This window comes from Passer domesticus, chromosome 2, assembly GCF_036417665.1.
Source record: "Passer domesticus isolate bPasDom1 chromosome 2, bPasDom1.hap1, whole genome shotgun sequence".
NCBI classification, from domain to species: domain Eukaryota; kingdom Metazoa; phylum Chordata; class Aves; order Passeriformes; family Passeridae; genus Passer; species Passer domesticus.
In genome coordinates this window covers 110507043-110521121 of record NC_087475.1, presented here as the reverse complement: position 1 = coordinate 110521121, position 14079 = coordinate 110507043, and the positions used below count along the sequence as shown (strand labels likewise).

At 37.6% G+C, this 14079-nt stretch overlaps 1 long non-coding RNA gene across 1 annotated transcript in view; it reads left to right on the top strand.

The window, feature by feature from the left end:
• LOC135294835 (uncharacterized) overlaps positions 1 to 14079 on the top strand; it is a 150361-nt gene that overhangs the window by 113683 nt on the left and 22599 nt on the right. Inside the window, exon 6 of the long non-coding RNA XR_010356854.1 lies at positions 3145 to 3277. This is a non-coding gene — a long non-coding RNA (uncharacterized LOC135294835). The remainder of the gene's footprint in view (positions 1 to 3144; positions 3278 to 14079) is intronic.

Below are 14079 nucleotides of genomic sequence, written 5' to 3'. Positions count from 1 at the left end.
ATGGGAAATATAAATGTTAGCATTTTTCCACCTTTTTGAAGTACTGATAGGAAAAAACATACAGTGAGGTACTTATTCCCAAGCAAAAAATTGCATTTGTCTTTTCAGAAATAGATGTCTAAGATAGTAGTAGAAGTAAAGAAATTAATTCTCTTGTGATATTCATGTGTAATAAATGATACAATGTTATTCCTAGCCAAAAAGAAGGATTTGAAGTTCACAGTAAATTTCACTTTTGGAACTTCCCATGGACTGAAAATTCAGATTGTTTTGTCAGAGGCTGATGCTCAGGTTTTCAGAGTGTATAGCAAGCTAAATTCCCTATGTCCTGTAACTACAACAAATCTGACAAAGACCTATCAGCCAAGACATTTGTAGGAGAATGTTAGAGATGGTCTAAAAGCTCACTGATCTATTTTGGAGCTATATGCTGAAATTCCATGGTCTGGGACCATGGAAAGTTTGCCCAGTGGGCTTGTTCCAAAGCTGCCCATCCTTCAATGTTGAAGACCACTGGCTTGGGGATTAGGAATACCTCACCTTGAGTGAGGCAGCTGTCAGGCTGTCCCTGTGCTGGGATTCAGTTTGTGTGATGGCAAAGCAGAAATACTCTTTTAACACCCTGACACTGCTGAAGCTGTGTTTCTTCAGAGCTGTGTTTCCTGCTGGGAAGATGTGCAGGCCTCTTTCCAAAGTCACACAGCTTACATACCCAGAGTTTTAGTGGCATTCAATGTCTCTTAGTCTGATCACTGAGCAGAATGTGCCCAGCCCAGGCCACTGCAGCTCTGTTCCAAACATTCTCCCAGATGAGACCTCAGAAGGCAGTGTGGCCTCCTCCCCAGTGTCTGTGTTTGTGGGGGGGATTATCTTCTATTGGATACAGGGCCCTTTTCAGCCTCTTCTGCTGCTTTTGCTCTTTGTATCCGTGGAATTGGACTGGAACTATAATGAACTAATCCTTGATTATTTTTTGGTAATTAATACCTTTGTGATGTGTTGTGAACAGACTGGAAAAGGTATATGTTTTCCAGGCACAGTTTCTGCAGTGTCTTTATTTGCTACTAATTGTGTTTCTAAATCTGAAAAAGGGAGAAAGGAATTTCAAAAAGGAAAAAAAGTCAACTTGTGTGAATTAAATGAAAATGTGATAAAATCATTAAAGAGGTTCATGAACTTTAGTGCAGGTACATTAATTTACTTTGCACATGACATATAATCATACTAATACATGTCTCTTCAAATACATATTTAAGTCTACACACTGCAAAAAAAGTGTATTTTATGTAGCATCATATACAATTCAAATCAAATGTTTTAAAGGTAATAGGCATGTTTTGCATGCTGAGAGAATGTGCACAAACCCAATCTGCAAAGTGGATGAATCCATTATGTAAATCTAAAGTTGTCAAAGTGATCTATTATAACTATTTCTACTGTCAGCTGTTCCACATAGCACAAATTCAGCAACATACTCATCTTGATAGAGGAGAGTATTTAGATATTATACCAACTACTTATTAATCTTACTGATTTCCACAGCACCTATCACAATGACAATTTTTGTTACGGGGATTAGTGCTGAAAACAGAAGATGACAATCAAAAGCTAACAAAAGAAGTGTCATGTTCGTGACTTGAATATAAATGGAAGGCTGTGATGGAACAACATGGCTTGGAGCATTGCTGCTGGAGGCCAGCCTTTCATCAGAGGCTCATGTTTAGAAACTAGAACTGTAGGGAGGGAACAAAATGTCACTAGTGATGGCTGTTTGTAACTTATGTGAGAGACGTGCTCTCCATTCGGTTCATGGTATGCTACATACAAAACAAACCGAAAAAAAAAAAAGTATCTAAATGGCTCTAATTTGAACATCACTGGTGTTTTCAGAAAAGAGTTTGGGGGCTACTCTTTTTAGCATCCAGAGCTAGTCATTGAGTATTTCTTCTTTTATTCACATGGACGATACTTCTCCAGGCTTGCAGGTGAGACAGTATTGTAAAAGATTTTCCTGTCACTAGTTTTGCTATATTTTCTTGGCATGCTAGATAAGAATTTGCACTGTGAGAAATTTGGTAGTTCAGTGCAAATGCTAATCAAACATTTTAAAAATATTCTGCTTGTGAAAGTTACTTTAATTATTCTTGTTGTGTCTGCTTAATTTTAAAAGAAAAAGTGAAATATGTTGCTGCATCCCAACAGTTGTTCTTCTTCCTAACCAGTAAGAAACCTTAAAGCTTTGAGCCAGGTCCTACAAAACTTATCCATTTCATGTTTGTTAGGGTTTCATAGAAGAGAAAAAGTGTATAAGACACCATTGTGAAATTAATGTATGTGAGCTTGAAAGGATTAACCAGATATATAGCCATTAAATTATAGCAAAGTAGTGCTTTCTTTGCTTCCTTTTTTTATTACAATTTTAGTGATTGCCCCATGCAAATATCTTCATTTGCATACATTTCCAGATTAAATAGATTTGGATGCTGGCACCTTCCAAAAACAGATAGAGCACTACAGCTCACCATAGTTGATTTGATGTTGGCTGGACAGCTGTACAATTCTGTAGGGACTAAAGAATGAGGCTCCCACATTTGTTCACTACAGGAAGAGAGCAAAGTGCCAAGGCGTGCCCAGCAGCTCAGTGTGCACCCAGGTCTGGGCTCCAAATCAGCAGAATGGGTTAATCACTGAATGCCATGAAATCCTCCTCATATTGTTTGACATTGGGGTTGGGACTTGGAGGTGATTTTTGTGGCTTGTTTTGTTTCGTTTCACTACAAAATTTGCTTTGGACCAGCAGAACCTTCCCGTCATTGTTAAAAAATAGAGAGCATTCCACCAAAAAAAAATCTATTTTGCCAAGAACTGCCATTTATTTTTAGGAAACTGTTTTGCAGAAGGAAGATTTCAGATGATCATCACATAGTCTACTTATCAATTCCATATTATTTTTGTGAGTAGCTGATACTTTGTGACTACACAGTGCCTCCTGTAAATTAACTCTGGGATGGAACAAGCTGGGCAAGCTGGAGGTCTGGGTTTCAAAGATCTACATTATGGCCAGGTGTTTCAAAGCAGCACTGTTGGCATTTTAGAGGGGCTCTGATGGCTCCACATTTAATACTTGTGAATTTTTCTCTGCAGATTGGTGTGCATCTTGGCACAAGTGGAAGGAGAGACCAAGCAGAAGGCTTGCCAGCTGTGGGCCAGATGAGACCCAAATGCACCCATGTGTGCAGCCACAGCATGCCACCAAACGAGTGTGTTGGCACCCTTGGTGAGTCATATTCCTTACTGTCATTGGGAGAACTATCCAGGAATAAGCACTGTTATAGTAGCATTTTCTGCAGAACACATGGAAATTGCTTTGTAGTTGAGTTGATGATTTGTTTGGTAGTTTGTTTTTGCCTTTTTTTTTTTTTTAAGAGGTGGTCTGTTTGTGTTTGCCCTTTTAAAAAATTTAAATTTAATATGAAGAGTTTATTTCCAATATGTTCAGTTAGGCACAAATATATGCCCTGCACTTTAGGTGTTGAAAGGTTGTTCTTCACAGCTTGAGATGAGAGCCCCTGCATGAATTCTAATGCACACATTTTAATGTGTGAGTAATTCCTTGCCTTTTAGTGAATTTGTCTGGACTTTCTTGGGTATCTTGTGAACCCTCTTTTATTGCCTTGCTAAGAGGCAAAGCTGGTTAATTACAGTTTTTTCCTGGAAAGCATTATCCATTATGGTATTACTGCTGAAGGGGAAGACTGCTTACTTGGAAATATTCCTCTGGCACTATTTGAATCATTGTTATTCATAAGACTGCATTTTTGTGGTGTCACACTGTTCTCTTTTTACTTTCCATGAAAAGTATTTGACAGTTTTAAGATTGTACAGCATTTTTTGGAAAAAAAAAAATTTGAGTCAAAAATACATAATTTCATGAAATGATGTTGTAAATATTTTTTCTGATTAATTTTAATCAGTGGAAAATTATGTCCTTCAAAACCAGAAAGTTATCTGATGTGTACAGGAGCCTGGGAATTGCTAAGGCAGAGCAATGCTCCACATTGTGTCATATCCCTTTCCAGAGGCTGGCTGGAGATCTCCAGCCCTCCACCAGCTGATGTTTAGGGACAGACCCACATTTGGAGCCAGGGCTTTGCTATTATTCTGTTCAAACAAGGAGTGTGATTTTAGTGAACTTGTTGCTCTGTTTTACTCTACACCAGTTTTGTCTGTACCTCGTGTTTCCATTACCGATTCAGATCTGTCATTTTTTGTATTTCTTATTATGAAGTTATGGTTCTGTTGTGTTGTCTGCCAATAACAGATGGCTTAGTTCTTTCATATAACAGTTATTTGATATATGTATCTATCTAAACAAAGTACCTGATGGATATCTGGTACTGGAAAAACAAATGTTATCAGTCTTATTGAAGGTAATAGAAATATTTTAAAATAAAATTTATCACGTGAGTATTGAATTTTTATACAATACAGTGACACATTAAAATAAAAGAGGCAAGCTAAAATAGTGAAACATTCAGGTGATTTTTCTTCACATCTGTGCAGAGGCTCTTCTAAACACTAGTAAATGTTCCTGATATATTTCTGAAAAAATATAAAGCAACTATACTCAGTTGAAATATTTCTAATTCTCATCCAGAGCATGTCAATGCAAAAGTAGTGTATAACCCAAGAAGTATAGCTGTGCTAAGGTATTTTCATTTAAAAGAGTCAAGTTCCACTAGTTTGTATTTCAGAACTGCAAACAGCTGTAGTCACTTTGGGATAAGACATTTCCTTTATGAACTCTCTCTTGAGATTTGTAACCATACTTGAAATTGTCTTTAAAAGTCTGGTTTTGATAAAGAAGTGTCTTCTAAGTTTCATCCAGCTGACAGTTTCTCATACTAAAAGTTCTTTCATCCTTCCTGATAAGTGAAGAATGTTGTCCTCAGACAGGAAGAAACTGCAGACATGCAGTTCAAATAGATTCAGTTAAATTTTTCTGTGTGTGGACTAACAGAAGGAAGCATATGGTCCTCCTGGCAGTCTGAATGTTAGAGACTCTTCAGTCTACACGAATATAACTTAAAAGATGAGGCATGAGTTTAATTCATGGGTCACACTGTAACGTTGTCAAATCTGTTTGTTAGACTGATGTTTCCATGTTGGCAATTTACTGCTTGTTCCCAGTCTCCCCAGAAGATATTTTGCTCACTAGACCTGATGAGAAAGGGAACACTTTTTCTATTATTTTCATGGCCAGATAGCCTTAAGCCAGTTCTCTTATCACTAATTTTGATTGAAGCAGAAACTGCTGTCCATGTCTGTCTTCATTGTACTCTTGGAGTTTTGACTAAAAAGTAGATATTTTATGTAATTGTTTCTGCCTAGTATCTTGTTCATGGAAATAAGATTATTGCGTCCTGAGAATTGAACTGTAAAAGGCAATCTATAATATTTTTAAGTTAGATTTTCTTTTTATTTCTAATATTTCAATGTGCTTTTTTCTTCCCCCCTAATAAATTAAATGAAAGTAACATAATTATATGTTCTGTAGGACCTCTAAAGCATAACATTGTCCTGTTCTCTTCTGAGTCTGTACTACATAAAGCTCTTTTTACTTTGCAATAACCATTTGGCATTCTTCATATCTTGTATTTCTTTTGCCTCTCCCTGTCTATCATTAACAGGTGCAGAATTTAAAAAAAAAACTTCCTTAGATCACAATTTTTATTGTATTGTTGGGAGTTACTAGTTTGATTTTATATTTTGTTCTGTGGAAATCTTGTGGAAAGGTAGTCTGATAATACAGTGTTGTCTGTAATATCCTTTAATTCCAGATCATGGTCAGTCATTTCTCTGTCCTCTCATCTCTACAGAGCCTTTCTGCTCAATAGAAACTTCTAAAACAGGAATAATTTTGTCCAAAAGGTTTAATCTTGGTTTTGTATCAATATTGTGAAACATTGATCCTTTTATCTTATCTAATGGCTCATTTGCTAAGACAAATGACCCACTTCCTACATGGGCCTGGAAATAATTTAACTCTTCTTATTAATAAGTTGAATGTAATTAATAGACATAATTGTGTAGCATGAAGAAGTGAACTATTGGATTATATAAAACTTTAAAGAAACTGTAGATCATAGATAGCATCATAGAATCACAGAATATCTTGAGTTAGGAAGGAACCATTAGGATCCAAGTTCAACTCCCTGTTCCTCACAAAACTACCTAAAACTAAAACATGTGACTAAGAGCTTAATCCAGACACTCCCTGAACTCTGACAGGCTTGGTGCAGTGGCCTCTTCCCTGGGAGGCCATTCCAGTGACCAGAAGCTCTCTCAGTGAAGGTGCATCCACTGATGCAGCTTCAGTCCCTTTCCTTGTGTGCTCTGCTGCTCACCAAGAGGGAAGATCAGAACTTGCCCCACTGCTGCCCTCCTTAGGGCAGATGAGACCTGAATGAAGCCATTCCTCAGTCTCTTCTTCAGGCTGAACAGCCCAAATTACCTCAGCTCTTCTTTATAAATTTTTCAGTTTAGAAATTTTTCTATTCATGATGTTATTGCTTCTACTAGAAATATCTAGTTTTCTTTTTTCTTTTTTCTTTTTTTTTTAATATGAGAAATGCACAATTTGAAGCCCTTTGAAAAAGAAAGTGTTGATGTTCTCTTTTTTTGTTTGTTTGTTTATGGGGTTTTTGTGTGGGGTGTTTTGTTTTGTTTCTGTGGCTTAGTTAGTTTATTTCACAAGGAATCAAAATCCAAATCAACTTTCAGGTGAGTGCCTTATCTTTCCACGGGCTTCTAGATCTTTTGTATCCTTACTGATCCATGTCCCATCCTTTAGACTCATAAAGTTGTTCTTACCACCTGGTTATTTCTTTCCTTCTCAATGACTTTTTTAGCATTTTACACAAGCTGGTAAAGTAACAGCAGGAAACAAGAGAAAACCACCTCAGAATAATGGTTATGGGCACACTCCTGGGAGATGCAAGATATAGGTTCAAATCCTTCCAATTAATTGTGTGGCTCCCAAAGCCCAGATAAGTAATTGCCTAAAAAGCTAAAAGAATAAAGCTTAAAATGTTTCCAATAATAGAGGTATTTAAAAGGAATTTGTGGTTTCAATAGTGATAACTTTAACCTGAATTTATTAGCAGATGACTTAATGCTCTGTGTCGGATAGAGTTGTCTCTTTTGGTGATTTTACTGGTTTTTTTTTCAAACTAGTTTTTTTATTTAATTCCACAAATTTTTAAAAAACTCCCCAGCAACATCAAAATATCTTGAATAGTCTTTATCACAGGTCAGCCTGGATGTTCCCTTAGCTATGTTCCCTGCAGCTAGGTCCTGTACACTGCAGAGTCTGCGGGTACCCAAGGGTGGGCAATTCAATTCCATTTCCTGTGATGTCTTCTTCCAAACTCCTTATTTTAATCACAAGTTTGACAAGACAGTTCTTTATAGATTCCTGAGCTTGGAGAGGGGGAAGATCAGTGGATTTGTGCCCTTCTTTGGACCATTTCCTTGAAGTAAGAATTCACAGAGTGGAAAGGGTTTTGAATGTCAAAATACAGGGTTTAGCAGGATTGCACATTGTAGACACCCTGAATCATAACTCTGAACTCTTTTTAACACTGGAAAAGCTTAGAGGAACTTGAAATTCATATAAGAGGTTTTTGAACAAAACTGCCCCACGCCCTTTTTTTTGTCCTGATGGAGCAGTCTTTCTTTCAGACTGATTCCTAGTGCAGTAGTGTTCAGCTTTTAGGTTGCAAAAAAGCTGTCCACCCTCCTCTGTGTCCCAGGGGTGACCTTCCTGTGACACCCCAGCCCTCTGGCTGTCTTATTTTAGCTCCTCTATGTCTGCCTCAGAAGCCCTTCAGGCTTTCTTATTCTTGGGTTGCCCTCACCTATCCCACTGGAAAAAATGTTCGCCAGAACCCAAGCAGCTGCTCACTGTTGCAAGAACCTTTTTCCTCTTGCAGAAGGCTGCACTGGACTGTGTGGGCAGGAAGCACTCGTTACCATGGTCTATTCCCAGTCCCTGTGAGGGAAGATAATCTTTTTCACAACAGGTCACAACAAGTAGAAGTGATCTGTAGTCAACCGAAATGGATGCTGTCCATCACAGAGTTTTAAGTCCAGCAAGCAGAAAGTGTTCACATACCTCTTTTTGTCATCCAAAAAATGTTGTGGAAAACTTGCTGTTTTATCGAGGGTCAGCATCAGGATGGACTTCAGATACTTCTGGAGATTCACTGAATTTACACAAGGATAAACCGAAGTTCAAACTAGACTAAGGAAAAGTAAATAGAGAATCATATAACCACAGAATCCCTAAGGATGGAAAAGATCCTTAAGATTGAGTCTAGCCATTTTAACCTCATACTGCCAAGTCCACCGCTAAATTGTTTGCATAAATGCCATATGTACACTTCTTTTAAATACCTCCAGTGATGGTGACTCAACCACTCTCCTGGGCAGCCTGTTCCAATTTTTGACAAACCTTCTGATGATGTAATATTTTCTGGTATACAGTACAAACCTCCCCTGGCACCCCTTGAGGCAATTTCTTCTTGTTCTATCACTTGGTCTCTTTTCCCGGAACAACACCCACCTGGCTACAGAATCCTTTTGGGTAGGTTATTTCAGGTATCTATTTCCCAGATTTCTAAGCATGCTGCATTAAATTAACAGATAAGCAAAACCCCAAAGACTGATCTGAACTAGTCAAGCACAACTGACAGCTGCAATAAAAAAACCCCTATCTCCTAAATAAGCTTTATCCTCATTACTAGAGCTTAAAAAACCCAGATGAGAAGCCCAAGTGCACTAAAGCTATTGTGCAACCACACAGTATGAGACAGCTCCTACCTCAGCAAGCCTGGAGTTGAAAGAGATGAAATAGTGTTCCACTATCACTGATAGAAAGGCTGGATTGAACTGAAAGACTCCCTAGCTCAAGGTCAGACAAGGACTACTGCAAAACTGGAAACCCAACCAAGATCTTCTGATCCCAGCCTAGTGCCTGAGCCAGAAGACAATCCTTCTAATCATGCATAACGTGACCATTTGTTTTCATATGCAGTGCTCTCTTTCATGCCAGTGCTTCTCTAGCACCTTTTTTCATGGCATTTCATCTCTGCCACAGAGCTTTCCTCCTTTAGGTGCTTTTCCGGCAACATAATAGCTATGAAAGTAATCCATGTGCATCTACACTCCTTGGACACAGTTTTCAAAAAGGAAAGCTTTTGATAGATATAACCTGCACCAATGCACAGTGGTCCTGTACATTTTTCATTTTTCATTTTCATTTTTTTAAATCCTATCATCTCCTATTCCATTCTTTTTTCTTTGTTTTCTTCAGTCTTACAATGCAAAATCTGTGCAAAGATGAAATGTTTAGAGCAAATAGAAAATAATTAGCAAAAATAGTATGTAATTGCTAAGTAGACTATGTGATGATCATCTGAAATCTTCCTTCTACAAAACATTAACAGAGAGCAAAACAAAGCAAGGGTATTTTTTAAGATATGAAATGTATTTACTTCTCATTTTGACAAAATTTTAGAAGTGGCACATGTTCAGGCAGTGAACACAGAGTTTACCTGTATGGACAACTGTGAAATTGCTTTTGTTATCACTTTTTCTCATGAGGAGAGAACAGATGTTAGTTCAGAAAAATCCTAGATCAAAACTTGCAGAACAAAAAAAAGAGGATCATTGCTTAAAAATTTTTTGGGGAGTTTGAGTGATTAACTACATACCTAACAAATATTTGTCTTCCTGTCATATAAATGTTGAAACAGGTTTTTGACTAGGAAGGAAAACCTAAAAAAATGAGTATCAGGAATCTTGATAGGGACAAGCTTAATTAAATAAAATGAAAAAGAATATTCTTCAGTAGTTTCTAGGCCTTTTTTTTGTTGTTGTGGGGATGTAAAACTACTCTTTTGCTTTTCCTATTGTTAATTTAGGAAGAAAGGGGAGATGTTTTCAGAGGTACTTAAAAATAGCTGTTCCCGAAGAGATGTGTGGTGCCTGGGGAAAGCTGTTAGTCCAGTAATAACATTGGAAAGAGCTACAGAAAACAGAGGCAATGTCAGTCATCCCGCTGTCCTCCTCGTGTCTGGCCTGCTAGTGACACTGTTACACCAGGGACAAGTCCTTTCACGGAAACCTGGATGGCAGCAGGCAGAGGAGGGGCTGCACTCACTGATGAGGGAAGGATTGACACATGTGGGATACATGTTCATAACATGTCCAGAACTTTATTGCTCCAAAATGTCAAGTTTGAAAACTGGCCCTAGAAAAGTAACCAAGAGAGTGCATAGAAATGTGTTGAGATTGTGGGGAAATCCCAGCTGCAGATTAACCACAGTAACATCAGACCAGGATCTGAATAGATCACCCTTCACAGCAACAAATGTCTGTGTCACAAATGTGTCACAACACATTTATTTGTGGATGTGATAGTAAAATTAAATTTTATTTTTCTGGCTACAAACAGAAAAACCCCACAGTATGTATTGATGGATTGGATCTTTTCATTAATCTTCCAGTAGAGAGCTCAGAATTTAGTAAAATATAGCATTGCCCTTATTGGGACTATTTTCTAGAATTCTGTAGGTCTGCCTGTTGCCCAGCATCCCACACAACTACGCAGAACCACTGGAAGACTTATCTTTTGGTATTTATTAGATTTCAGGCATCAAATCCACAGCATATAGGAGCAATCAGTTTTACTGAAGAGCACTCTCTCAAGATAAACATGATGCTCAATAGTTATCAACCTACAAACTATGCAGCTCATTTTATACACAATAAATTCTGAATAATCACATTTCAGATACATGAAATTCAGCCATGAAGCATTCTTAGATAAAACCAAGGACAAAACCTGTTGTATAAATCAATTTTTGTAAATGAATCACCTCCCCATTATCATACTGTCCCAAGTGTCTGTGATGGGGATACTCAGTTTATTTTTGCCAAATCCCATGTGCTGCCCAAAGTGAGCACTGAGAGGCCAGACAATGTAAAAGTCATCTCAGTTGCCCAGGAAAATAAGCAGAAGTCATGGATCTTGGCCAAAAGTGTAAAAGACAATGCAAGTGGGATTTTGGTGAAGTATGGAGAAAATTATCTAATCAGCCACTCTAAAACCTCAGGCTGTTATCTATTACCCTGTGTAAAAGAATGCAGAGAAGGTACTTTCTACTCTGTCTCTCTCCACTTCTAATATGAAATCTTGGTGCATTCTTATGTCATAATTTTCAAATAGAAGAAAAGCTAAAATCTGGTATTTTTAAGTTGGTAATTGCAGCAAAATCTTGTTTCATCTTTTTTTCTACCTCCTTACCTAGATCCTGTCTGTAAATTTGTTGACCCAAATAAAATGTGATATGGTCTGAAAGCATATGATCAACAATACCAAAAATAGAGTAAGACTAAAGTCTAGTTAATATTGTTTTCCATGCATGTGATAGAGCTTTGTGAGCCATATAACTGATTAGTAGAAGCATGATGCTTGCTTTGTTAGGCACAAAATAGAAGCATTCTGCACAAAACTTCACCAGCCTCCCAGCAGTAACTTCAAATGCAGAGTTTCAAATTGGTACACCCTCTTCCTCTTGCAAAAGCTGAGTGCTGTGGTGCCTCAGTGTGAGATGCCTTACACCAGAGTGGAAACTCTGCAGAAAGCCAGCAGTTCAAGATGGACCTTGTGCCAGCCAGAAGGCTAAGAGCAAGGGTAGTTATTGTCAGCCCACACTGCATACAGCTCTCTGAGGGTTTAACAGTGAGAAATTATAGGGAAAAAAGGTAAACAAGTCTAATATTTCTCAAGATGTCACTGCCTCTCTTGGGGTTCTAGGAAACATCTCTGCCTACTTTGGTCCACATGCAAGCTGCTGCACTGACAGCATGTATTGCCTGCATGGAGATGGTTGGTGGTCAGCTCTGCTTTTTAAAAGGCAGATAGGGCAGGAAGAGTGCTGGTCATGGCACCCTATTTTGTATAAAAGTACGGTTACTTGCCAGATGGATGTTGCTGCCAAATGTCCAGATGTGAATCATGGGTACATCAGCCTGTTCCATCAGATGTTTGCTGGTTAATTTAATCTGAACTAATTTTAAGTTAGCTGGTAACTTGCCAACATGAACATAAAAATACTGAAATTTAAGTTTTGTTTTTGGGTTTTTTTTTTGGTTATGCCATGATAGGGCTTCATTACAAGAGACAGCAATACACAGCAGGAGTTTTTTGACAGAGGAGATGCTTTCCTCTGCTGCCAAAGAGTTGACCTTTACATTTCTGTGCTGTTCAGTATATCTCAGCCTACAATTTCCACACCCTTCTGTTACCACTTTTATTATTAATAGTGTTTCTGTTCCCCTAGCATTTCTCTACTCCCAAGCAGCAGCTGGTTTCGAATCACCCTCTTTTCAACCTTTGATAGGAAGAGATTGGTTAGATGCCTCTAAACTGATCTGCTCTTCAGGAATGTCTGCTAGACAGCTGTTCTGAGGAAATCAGTAGCAACCTTGGGCCAAGTGCTAAATCTCTGCTCTCCTGGATCTAAGCCTACTTAAGTCAAAATGTTGCCCTCTTTTTTTGCCTGCCATTTTTTACTGATCTTTATTTAATATATTCCCTCCCCCATATCTTTCTATTTGATGCTTTGTTTGTGTGCTTCTGTTGTGGGTTGTTGTTGTAGATCTTATCTGTAAGTAGTAATTGAGGTTTTGGAATTTAAATTAGTGGCTGAGGGGTGCCATTCTTGGCATTAGAATTCAATATCTCACTGTTTTCCTTATGTCTTACTTTAGCAAACAGCTTCTAGTTTAGGTTGTCCACTTTTGACAAGATGGGATAGCAGCTGGAGGAATTATTTATTTTATCGTGATGTTCAAAAGAAAAAAAAAGGCTTTTTTTCAGCCAATTTCTGGGTCCTAAGAGGGCATCAGTAATGTTCATCTTTATTTTAAAGAGTATAAGAAATCTTCAAATGTTACACCTTGTCTAGAAGTGATGCTTCATGGTTACAGATTACTACAGCCTTTCTAGTCAATGTTTTCCTTTTCATTTGCTAAAGGATTTCTCTGCCTCCCAAAACTAGTCTGAAATCATGCGAGAAAAGGTAGGTGCCTGTGCAATTTCTGTGAAAGCGATGGGAGGAAGGTTACATGTAGTCTTCAGGGCTGAGACTAAATATCTTGTAATAATCAAAATCCAGAGAGATTATTCACTACTGTGTATGAAACCAACAGGGGATATCTTTGGGATATGAGGGTTTACAGTGTAAGTTCTCTGAGACAGGCTTATTTCTCCCTCTATCTTCTGTGACATGTCTGCTTTTTTCAACAGTGCATATGTAAAACCACATTTGTATAATTTCCAACACGTCTTTTTCAAGCACTTGCTAGCAAATAGTCTGTAATATGCCTCATGCTGGTTTGTCTTTTTAAAAAAAAAATAAATGTTTTCAGCAGATTTGATCCCATTCACTTAAATGTTTTGAACAAAATGTTACTGGGATATTTAGGACACAGATTTACTGTCTGTTCATGCTATCTGTAATGACCCAGTAGACCAGAACATCTTCAGAAGAGCTGTCACAATCTATCAAGTCAATGATCTGTAAAATATAAATTCCCTGTGGAAGTTGTTATGGGCCATTAAGTAAATAATAATACCTATTTTATAAACTCTATAATAACTTTATATTTATTATAGAAGATCAAATTTATATGATAAAATAAAAATCAGCCCGAGTCTCCAACTAAGTCTTAAACTTCTCCAATACTGAAAAAACTTTCATTACATTTCATTTTGTCACACAAGTTCTCTTTATGAGCATATAGTGTAAAATTGATATAAAATGCCAAAGTATCCAAACCCTATAATTTTCATAGCATTTTCAGTCTAGATTTTAGAGCAGGGTCCTTGTTTAAGCTGGCTTAGATAACAAAATATTCTTCAGCAGAGCTGAACAAGAAAGTTCCTGAAATGTGCACGAAATTACAAAATACAGCAATTAACAAAACTAATTACTCTGAATTCTCTGA